Source organism: Nycticebus coucang, chromosome 12, assembly GCF_027406575.1.
Source record: "Nycticebus coucang isolate mNycCou1 chromosome 12, mNycCou1.pri, whole genome shotgun sequence".
Taxonomy (NCBI): domain Eukaryota; kingdom Metazoa; phylum Chordata; class Mammalia; order Primates; family Lorisidae; genus Nycticebus; species Nycticebus coucang.
This window is the reverse complement of record NC_069791.1, coordinates 32,961,013-32,973,124: the sequence shown is the minus strand read 5'-3', so window position 1 is coordinate 32,973,124 and position 12,112 is coordinate 32,961,013.

The window sequence follows — 12,112 nt, the reverse complement described above, 5'->3', positions numbered from 1 at the left end:
TGGGTAACAAGTCCTTTCTGGGGATTCTGAGTGGCAGAAAATTACATTTTCCACCAGGAGAAATGTAATTTTTCAGTTGGGCACATTGCTACTGCAAAGAAATTTGGAGTTCTGTTAGAAAAAAGGAAGAAAGGATAGTGTGCGTGGCCACTGTTGTCACTATTGTATCTGACATCCTTTGTTAAGCTTCTTATTCAGGAGACAAGAACAATCTTGCCAGAGAAACAGGGACTGTTTGTTGACGAGCTATTAGTAATTGTGCCCCATGGTGGAAGGGTGGCAAGAAACAGAAATATCACCTTCATTAGAAAGCACCCTGGTAGCCGGGCATGGGGTCTCATGCCTGTAATCCCAACATTCATTCTCAGAGGCCGAGGCGGGTGGATTGCTCGAGCTCAGGAGTTCAAGACTAGCCTGAGCAAGAGCAAGACCCCATCTCTAAAAAAAATAGCCGGGTATTGTGGTGGGCGCCTGTAGTCCCAGCTACCTGGGAGGCTGAGTCAAGAGGATTGCTTGAGCCCAGGAGTTTGCGATTGCTATGAGCTAGACACCATGGCACTCTACCCCAGAGCTACTGAGACTCTGTCTCAAAAATAAAGAAAGAAAGGAAGAAAAAAAAAGAAAGGAAGGAAGGAAAGAAGAATAGAAGGAAGAAAGGAAGGAAGGAAGAAAAAAGAAAAGGAAAGAAAGAAAGAAAGAACCCTGGTAGTCCATCTTCCTATGCCATAGAGTTGCCTCTCATGGTGGGTAATTTTGAGAGAAATGAGGCTAGCTCACATGTGAAATAGTAGACACAGGTAATAGTAGAAATAAGTAAGTGTTGTTTCCTCCTGATTTTTGTACTTTTCTAGAAGTCACCAGCATAATTAAGGTCTTTCCTCTTTGGTTTATGAAGATTAGGCCCATTGACCTTTGGTTTGTAAACTGGAGACAGACCAAATTCTTCAGTCCTCTTTCCTGAGATTGGATAATGCAGGGTCTCTTTGGGTGGTGCAGTCTCATTCCAGAAGGGAGTTCTCCAGGAAAAATTGAAACCAGTGGAGTAAGCCACTTAAGGGCTACAGGTTTGGTCATATAGGATGGTCATTGATCTATGTATTTTGTGTAAGCAGCAATCTGAATATTACTAACACTATTGAGAAAAGTTCACTGGCTCTAGCAGCAGGAAAATGCAGGCACATTCTGAGATGCAGACATCTTCTACAGATACATTCAAGAGTTTAGAAAGGATACGCTGGTCTCTCTCTGTCTCCTCTGCTTCTTCACGAGAGGGACCCACTTCCGACTCTCTTTGGAAGTGCTCGAAGGTTTCTCTTTGTTCTTCCTAAACCTTTTGTTACCCTGAAACTTGTGTAAGTTACCTTTGCTGTCCATCCACACCACCTGTGACTATTCTGTTTCTTCTCACTTTTGCTTCCACAGTTCCCACGTCTAGGTTGAACTTTCTAGCTCAGTCGAGTAATCGAACAAGGTCAACTGGGTTCGAGGAACCAGGACCACCAACCCCCATCTTTCCTGGTGCTACAAAACCTGGGAAGAGAAATTTCAACATTTTCCTGGCAGAGTTGCTGAAGGAAAAACACCTCCAGAGGATCCCTGCATTCCCACACCCCCCAGCAGATCCCAGGCTCTCGCAGTTTCACATAAAGATGTGGGTGATTCAGGCATTCCAGCAAATACTGATGAAATCTTTTGACCAAGTGGCCAGAAACTTCTGACCCAGAAATCCCTTTAGAGCAGAGAGCCTAAGTGGGGGTCCCTGATAGGGTAGGCCAATGCCCCTTTTTGACAGCAGGAAGTAGCTAAGAATTGTGGTTGTCTATCTTCTCTTCAAGATTTTAGGACTATATCTCCTCAGGGGAGAATAAGAAGGGACACTGAGAAAGGGGCTTCAAGGGGCAATGGGAGGAAAACTTGGCTACTGAACCAGGAAGTTAGGAGAGCCCATGAGAATGTGGGTGGGATGTGGTTAAGCAGGGAACCAATGAGCAACAGAAAGAGACATTCAGTGACCAATAGAAAAGGGCAACTCTGCCTGGAGGTGCAGCGAGGCTGATGAAAGACTTGAGGCCACTCTCAAATGGAGTATTTGTTTATTTGAGACAGTGCCTCCCTATGTAGCCCTCCGTGGAGTACTGTGATATCGCAGCTCACAGCAACTTCCAATTCTTGGGCTGAAGCGATTCTCCTGCCTCTGCCTCCCAAGTAGCTGGGACTACAGGTGCCCGCCACAACACCCGGCTATTTTTTGGTTGCAGTTGTCATTGTTGTTTAGCTGGTCCAGGCTGGGTTCGAACTCACCATACTTGTGTATGTGGCCGGCGCCGTACCCACTGTGCTATGGGCACCAATCCTCAAATGGAGCATTTGATATCCCTGCAGGCCTTTGTCTGTGTCTCTCTCACCTCTACTCCTTCATGACAGAGACCCACTTCCAATTCTTTTTGGAAGTGCTCTAAACTTTCTTTGTTCTTCCTAAATAAAATCTCTTTGTTACCCTGAGGGGAAAAAAAAGGATACCTCAAATCTCTCCCTGGGCTGATATCTGGGCCTGCATGTATAGCACAGAGCTGGCTGGTTAATTATTTCTGAAATAGTGGTGGGCCTATAAACAAAGCCTTGATATATGGAAATATGACATAATACATTTGGGTCTTAGCTAATCTTAAAAAACTGGTGAATAATTTACTCTTCTAGTTTCTTTACAGTCTAACCAAAGTTTGCTACTTACCAGTAATTAGGACCACCATTTCAGCTCCTTTTCTCACAGAGAGAAATAGCATGATCAGCAGTGAGGAATTAAAGCTTTTTCAGAATTGTTTTTAATTTAAAAAAAAACACACTTTTACTGTAGAAAATAGAGAAAACTACTAGAATGATTCAAATTACTTCTAATTTCACCAACTAGAAGTAATCAACATTATAAAGTACATTCTTTTAATCTTTCATAACATGTATATAATATGCTTTATATAGATAAAATAAGTATAATATGTATAAAATGTGTATAAAGGTTATCTGCATGTATTTTTTTGTGTGTATATGCACATACGCCCACACATTAATAAGTGATTGTGACCTTGCTCTGCATACTGTTGCTATGCCTAACAAGATGGCTTGATTGTTTTTTTCAAGTCATTAAGTTTTCCTCTATTGCACACTTTGCAAAGTCTGCACAGTATTCTGTTGAATCCCTGTACCAATCTATTCAATAAATCCCTTATTATTGAACATTTCAATTCTTTCTGGATTTCTATATTATGAATAATTCTGTGAGTAATCACTTTGTAACTCTCTCACAGCCCTGATTATTTCCTAAGGGTAAATACTCAAAGAGGAGGATGAACATTGTGTTTTTCTTTTTTTCTTTCTTTCTTTCTTTTTTTTTTTTTAAGATAGAGTCTCACTTTTATCACCCTTGGTAGAGTGCTGTGGTGTCACAGCTCACGGCAACCTCCAACTCCCAGGCTTAAGCGATTCTTTTGCCTCAGCCTCCCGAGTAGCTGGGACTACAGGCACCCACCGTAATGCCTGGCTATTTTTTGTTGCAGTTTGGCAGGGGCTGAGTTTGAACCCGCCACCATCGGTATATGGGGCCGGTGCCCTCCCCACTGGGCCACAGGCGCCGCCACCCAATATTGTATTTTTCTATCACTTGTTTCCGCCTGCCCAGAATCCCTTTCCTTTTTTTTTTTTTTTGAGACAGAGTCTCTTTCTGTCACCCTCTGTAGAGTGCTGTGATGTCACAGCTCACAGCAAACTCCTGGGCTCAAGCAATTTTCTTGCCTCAGCCTCCCAAGTAGCTGGGACTAAAGGCGCCCACCACAACGCCCTATTTTTAGAGACAAAGTCTTGCTCTGGCTCAGGCTGTTCTTGAACCTGTGAGCTCAGGCAATCCACCTGCCTTGGCCTCCCAGAGTGCTAGGATTACAAGTGTGAGCCACCGTGCCTGGCCTCCTTTCCTTTTTCAGTTGGTAGAACTGGCCACTCTCCCATTTCCTTTGAGAAACCCCACTCACTCTCCCATTTCCTTTGAGAAACCCCACTCACTCTCCCATTTCCTTTAAGGAGCTGTATCTCTCTCACCTGGTGGGACTTTTTATCCATGCTGGGATTGATCAGAGTATCCTGTCTCCTACCTCCCCAGACACAGTGCCTGGTCTAGGAGTGAGACCAATAAGTCTGATAATAATTCTTAGATAAAAACATCTCCTTCCATGGGCAGTGCCTGTGGCTCAAAGGAGTAGGACACCAGCCCCATATGCCAGAGGTGGCAGGTTCAAACCCAGACCCGGCCAAAAACAAACAAACAAAAAATCTCCTTCCTTTTGAAAATGTTAAATTGTAATAAAGATCATTTAAGATTGGGATCGCTGAGTGCCATCTTGATGCTAACACAGAAGAAAGCAGAGCCGAGCCAGGGAGCAACAAGCAAACATCATATTGGGTGACAGCATTTGAGCTCCTGGTTCCAGCCATGACTGATGCAACATGCTCCTCTGGATTGATCCGATTACTTGGCCTAAAAATTTTCGTTTTTACTTGCACTAATCTGAGCTGGCTTACTATCTTTAGCAACAAAGGCTCATGACTAATATAGATATTCTTAAGGTTTTGATACACATTTCTAAATAACCTCCCTGAACAATATTACTAAATATACTTGAACAATGAGGAATTTTAAACTGAATTAATGTTCATATTGCTGCAATTGGACAGTGTAGAGTTACAGTATAAATCAATTTGGTCTCTTTTTATATCCCCATATCCGCTGACGAAAGCAAAACATCTCCATCAGATCATCACACTCAAGTGAGCAAAGGTGGGGACTATGATGACTGGGAACTATCAGGTGTGGGGACCAGATGTCAAGTCCGTGTTCCCTCATCCTTGGTTCCCCGTACTGAAGAATGGTTACTGGTACTGAGTTGACAGACTAAATGAGCAGACCCAGCAGATGCAAGCAGGCAAAGTGCCAAGATTTATTAAAGAAAGACAGTAGAGAGCAGATAGTGTGCTCTCAAAGTTGGTAGAGTATAGACTGTTCCAATAAGAAACAGCAGGCCCCCAGGATTAAGGCTGTCCTTTTATGTTAACCCTAATAATATGCTAATCTAGGGGTGGAATATTCATGATTTTTCTTGGAAAAAGAGAATTCCTAGAATGGTGAATCTCTCCTTTTCTATCCTTGTAAGGCAATTTCCAGGGTTGCCATGGTATTTGTAAACTGTCTTGGTGCTGGTGGGTATGATTTTCACTCATTTTTAATGAGGGGAGGTCACTTGAGGATACTGTTACCTCAACTGTGCACATGTTCCAAAGACCCTCTTTTGTGGCCTTGATCTCATCCCCACTTTGTGGTTTCTCTACCACTTTCTGGCTGGTCAGTTCTTGGAGACCCCCATCATCGACCAAACATCTGTTCAGTCCTCGGAAGCTCCCTTGACATCTCTGTTCCTTCTTGAATGTCCCTACTCCAGTCATTTGTTCCTCCCATGGTAGACAAGGCATCTCCTAGTGCCATCTGCTCCTCTTGCTCCTTATTCTTACCTAACAAGACCAAGCTGGGATTCTATTATGTCCATACGACAGGCAGGGGAAAAGCCCTGGCTGTCAGGGAGAGGGAGAAAAGGTCAATGTACCCTGTAGCAAATTACAATGTGGATCTGCAACACCTTTATTTCCCTCACTCTCAGTAGTAAAAGTTAAGTCTGAAGATGGGTTAGTTCCAAGAACAGAGTTAAATTATTCAGGAGTAAGTTGTCAACCTCAAGTTACTGAGCCAAAGCAAAGTATTTCAGACAGAAACCGTGTGACTAGCTTAAGTGGGACCAAAGTTTCTGAGCCAGATTAGAAAGGTAGGCCTAGGGGCAGCTGTGGGAAGAGATGGGAGAATGAAGGGTGCTTTTAAAAGGATGCTAAAATAATGCCAGCAAAAACAAATCAACGCCAATACATCACTGGAGCAAACTAGAAAACAGCATCGATTATTCCAGTTTTTCTAGCAACTTTTTTTTGCAGTTTCTGGCTGGGGCTGGGTTTGAACCCACCACCTCCAGCCTATGGGGCTGGCGCCCTCCTCCTTTGAGCCACAGGCACCGCCCAAACAACTTTTTATGTAGCTATGGAAATAATTAGTTCTAGTCTCACTGAAGTTGACACTGTCTTGTTAAATAAATTTATAGAAGGCTGTTAACTTGAACTGAACTCCTGCTCTAGGCCCCAATGGACCAAACTAAAATGGAGTGACTCATGCAAAAGTTCCATGTCACCAAACCAAAACTAGATTGTCTGTCTTCATAGAAACAGAGAGAGAGAGAAGAGAGAACACATGCCAACTCCCCAGTTTTAGCTGGCATGAGAAGACATTCCCTCTGCTTTAACCCTACAAAGAAACTAACACTGAAAGGACCAATCGGCTTCTTGTTCCTTATTTCTACTTTCTTCATCTCTTTTCTGACTACAAAGCCCATTTCCTCTGCTTGGTTCGTCAGAACACCTTTTCTAAATTCTTGATTCATGCATCATGAATAAAAGCCAGTTAGATCATTTCACTACATTCATTGTAACTTTGTCTTTGACATTCTCAAGGAAGTGGAAACGACGCTCTTCACGAGCAGCAGGCCATCTGAGACAGGGATTTTGGAGATGCACATGTGCACTAGTGGTCAGCTGGAATTTCTCAGCCAACGATGGGTGGCCTGGTGCTGTTTCCTGAGAGCAAGTGGTTTGCCTTACTCACCCTTTCACACACCTCTCAAAATGTTTTGTGAGTCATAAAATTACAAACGAACAAAACCGAAGAGAGAAAATGAGCTTCAGAAAAGTATGAACCAATCATGAAATTTTTCTTTTTTTTAGAATATTTCCTGTTCTTCAGCTCATGGAAGTAAATTACTGAGAAAGCCTATTTCTACTTAGAGTTTTGTTTCTGTTTTTGTTTTTTTTAGCAGGCCCTGGCCAAGTTCAAACCCCCCACCCCCAGGGCACGGGGCCAGCACTCTAACTATTGAGCATGAGTGCCCAGCCTTAGAGTTTTTATTGGTTAAAAATGTATATTTCTTTCCATACTGACCAAATCAATGTTGAATGTACATATGTAGGATATTTGCTTTCAGGATCTGCTCAGCTCAGGCCAGGCCTGCTGGGAGATTGGACATAGAGGGAAGGGTAAAGCAGCAAAGATAGCCGCCCCCCCTCACTATTGATTGCTACAGTGAAGCAATAGCTTTCTGGGGAGCAGCTTTGCAGCCAGGGTTGCACAAGAGCAAACTTGAGGACCAGCTGCTCTCCATTAGAAATTCTGGAAGCATTGTCCAGAGTCCTGAGAATGAAAAGGCATCTCCAACATCCATGGCTGTTTGGGCAAAGAAAGCACAGGATGGGGCTAGAGTGGGGGAATACCCTGTTTCCTCAAAAATAAGACATCCTCTGAAAATAAGACCTACTTACAGGAAAGATAAGACGTCCCCTGAAAATAAGACCTAGCGCATTGGAGGAAAAGCAGAGAGAGGGAAGGAGGGAGAGGGGTGGGGCCTTGGTGTGTGCCACACCTTCTGGGGGCAAGACATGATTGCAAGAGGGAGTTTACCTAACAAATGCAATCAGTGTAACCTGGCTTATTGTACCCTCAATGAATCCCCAACAATAAAAAAAAAAAAAAAGAGAGAGGAAAAAAAAAAGACCTAGCGCATCTTTGGGAGCAAACCTTAATATAAGACACTGTCTTATTTTCGGGGAAACAGGGTAATTGCCAAGAATCAGATACAAGAAATGGAAAATTGGTGAAGCAATTACCCTATTCACCAATCTCTCCTCTTTCACTGGCCACCCTTAAAGGTACTGTGACCTGAACATAAACTTGGTCTGAATTCTAGCTCTGCCCAGATAGTCTGGGGAATCAGAGAAAAAAATTGTCCCTGTCCACAAACTCCTCTCCCCCACCAATCACAATAACTGAAACAAAACAGTGGTGTAACAAAACTTTAAATGTTGTCTATTTAGAATATCTGAAAGAATTAACAAATGAAACTCCTGAAACTAGTGCAGGATAAAAGGCCAATAGAGGCAGCACCTGTACCTCCGTGGGCAGGGTGCCGGCCACATACACCCAGGTTGACAGGTTCGAACCTAGACTGGGCCAGCTAAACAGCAATGACAACTGCAACAACAACAAAAATAGCTGGGCGTTGTGGCAGCACCTGTAGTCCCAGCTACTGGGGAGGCTGAGGCAAGAGAATCGCTTAAGCCCAAGAATTTAAGGTTGCTGTGAACTATGAAGCCATGGCACTCTACTGAGGGGGACATAGTGAGAGTTTGCCTCAAAAATAAATAAATAAATAATAAATAAAAGGCCAATATACAAAAGTCAATTGTTTTCTTATATACCAGCAATGAATGAGTGAAATTTGCAATAAAAGACACAATACCATTTATATTAGCATCCCTGAAACATTAAGGCATGACACTAATAATATGTGCACAAACTCTATATAATAAAAAACTCTAAAACTCTGATGAAACAAAAAAAATCTAAATGAGCTATTTCATGTGCATGGATAGGGAGACTTAATGTGGTCAAGATGTCAGTTCTTCCTAACCTACTCTACAGCCGCAATGCAATCCCAAGCAAAATCCCAGAAACACACACACACACACACACACATATATGTATGTATGTATGTATTTTTTGCAGTTTTTGGCCAGGGATGGGCTTGAACCCACCACCTCTGGCATATGGGACCAGCGCCCTACTCCTTTGAGCCACAGGCACCCCCCCCAAAATAGATTTTGTAAATACCAACAAACTGATTCTAAAGTTCATAAAAGAGGCAAAAGACTCATAATAGGAAACACAATATTGAGGAAGAGGAACAAAGTTGAAAGACTGACACTAACTTTAACTTATAAAGCTACAGCAAACAGGACCATGAGAGGTTAGTGAAAGAATAAACAAACAGAACAATGGAAGAGAATAAGGACACCAGATATAACTCACATGAATAAAACCAACTGAATTTGGGCGGCTCCTATGGCTCAAAGGACTAGGGCGCCGGCCCCATATACCGGAGGTGGTGGGCTCAAACCTGGCCCCGGCCAAAAACTTCAACAACAACAACAAAAAAACAACAACTGAACTTGACCAAAGAGCAAAGGCAATTAAATAAAACTGTGTTGGAACAACTGGACATCACATGTAAAAAGGTTAGTCTAGACACCGACCTTATACTCTTTACAAAAATTAATTCATAATGGATCTACGTATAAAATGCAAAAGTATAAACCCCCTAGACAATAACATAGGAAAAAATCTTGAGTATGTCAATGACTTTTAAAACACAACACTAAAGTCATGATCCATGAAATAAATACCTGATCAGCTGACCTCATTAAAATTAGAAACTTCTGCTCTGCAAGAGATAAGATGATAATCCATAGATGGGAGAGAAATATTTGCAAAAGACATACCTGATAAAAGACCATTATCCAAAATATACAAAGACCACGCAAATCTCAACAATTAGAAAATGAACAATCTGATTTAAAAAGAGCAAAAGACCTTAACAGACACCTCACTACAGAAGATACACAGATGAGAAGTATCCGTGGAAAGATGTTCAATAGCATGTCGTTAGCGAAATGCAAACAATGAGATACCACTACACAGCTATTAGAATGGCTAAAATCCAAACACAGATAATACCAAATGCTGATGAAGATGTGTAGTAGTAAAAGGAATACTCATTCATGCCTAGTGGGAAAGCAAAGTGGCACAGATAATTGAAAGACAATTTGGCAGTTTCTTGCAAAATTAATCATACTCTTGTGCTCTAATCGTGCTCCTTGGCATTCACCTAGATGAGCTGAAAAGTTATGTCCACCCAAATAGCTTTACATGGATGTTAACATGACCTTTATTCATAATTGCCAAATCTTGGGATAAATTAAGAGGTCCTTCAGAAGATGACTGGGTAAATAAACTGTGGTATGTCCAGACAATGGAATATTATTTAGTGCCAAAAGAAATGAGCTATCAGGCCATGAAAAGACATGGAAGAAACAAGTGAGTATTATTAAACGAAAAAAGACAATCTGAAAGGCTGCGTACTGTGTGATTCCAACTATATGAATTGGAGATACTGTACAGATCAGTGACTGCCAGGAGTTTGGGGGAGATAGGTCTGAGCAGGCAGAGCACGAAGGATTCAAGGCAGTGAAAGCATTTTATATAATACTATAATAGTAGACATATGTCATCATGTATTTTTCAGAACCCATGGAATGAACAGCACCAACAGTGAATTCTAATGTAAACTATGGACTTTGGGTAATGGTGATGTGTCAATGAGGCTCATCAGTTGTAACGAACATGTCGCTCCAGTGCTAGGTGTCCATGGTGGAGGAGGCTGTGCTTGTACGGAGGAATGCGATATGGGAATTCTCTGTATTTTGTTCAGTTTTGCTGTGAACTCAAACTGCTCTGAAAAATAAGGCCTATTAAAATGTATTAATGGGCGGCGCCTGTGGCTCAGTGAGTAGGGCGCCGGCCCCATATGCCAAGGGTGGCGGGTTCAAACCCAGCCCCGGCCAAACTGCAACAACAACAACAAAATAGCCGGGCGTTGTGGCAGGTGCCTGTAGTTCCAGCTGCTTGGGAGGCTGAGGCAAGAGAATCGCGTAAGCCCAAGAGTTAGAGGTTGCTGTGAGCCGTGTGACGCCATGGCACTCTACCTGAGGGCGGTACAGTGAGACTCTGTCTCTACAACAAAAATAAAAATAAAAAATGTATTAAGTAGGCTGTGCATAGTGGCTCATGCCTGTAGTCTTAGCTACTCCAAAAACTGAGGCAAGTCGATCACTTGAGTCCAGGAGTTTGAAATTGCTGTGAGCTAGGCTACGTCATGGCACTCTAGCCCTAGTGACAGAGCAAGACTCTGTTTCAAAAAAAAACAAAACAGTATTAACTAGAAGAAAAAAAGGATATTGGCTCAGCGCCTGTAGCACAATGGTTATGGCTGGCCACATACACTGAGCTGGCAGGATTGAACCCAGCCCAGGCCAGCTAAGCAACCATGATGGACGTTTCTAAGCAATGCAGTTTCTGAGCAACTGCCACAGAAAAATAGCCGGGCACTGTGGGAGGTGTCTGTAGTCCTAGCTATTTGGGAGGCTGAGGCAAGAGAATCACTTAAGCCCAAGAGTGTGAAGTTGCTGTGAGCTGTGATATCATAGCACTCTACCGAGGGTGACATAGTGAGACTCTGTCTCAAAAACAAACAAACAAACAAACAAACAAAAGGATACCAATGAGAGATGGATAAAAGCATTGAATAGCAGAGCTTTGTTTTCAACAATAGTGCCCTGTTAAGAAAAAGTTTGCTTCTTCCCTGACATTTCCCAATCCCTACTTCAACCCTACTTCCACCCTTTTAAGCATCCTAGTCATTTTGTTTTTTTCCATATGCTAATTTTAACAAAGTCTAATCTCTTATTAGTATTGCCCTATTTTAGAATGGATACAGTTTATAGCCTAGACCAGTGGTTCTCAACCTTCCTAATGCCTCCTAATGCCCTGACCCTTTAATACAGTTCCTCATGTTGTGGTGACCCGCAACCATAAAATTATTTTCATTGCTACTTCATAACTGTCATTTTGCTACTGTTATGAATCGTAATATAAATATCTGATATGCAGGATGTATGTTCATTGTTACAAAGGGGTCGTGACCCACAGGTTGAGAACCGCTGGCCTAGACTATAGGCTGCCCATGCTGGGATCATTACAGAGTGATGGACTCATACCTAGCTGGTCACCATCCTAAGTGTTAGTTTCTGTTTGCTCGTAAACTTTCCTGTCCCCTCCTCTCCTTCCTTCCTGTTCCCAGCTCACAAGAACTAGAACCAGGGGCCCATGACACAGTGGACATGCTGGGCCACACCGGTTTGGTCTGGTTGTTGCCAGTCCCAAGCTTTTGAGTTTCTTTTGCCTTTGCCTATTCCCAGACACTCAAGCCTGGTCATTTTGGTAGGAATGGGGCTGGAAGGGAGACATCAAATGCTTCTTTTTACCCACCAGTTACATTCAACGTCAGAGGGTTTGACCAACTTCCAG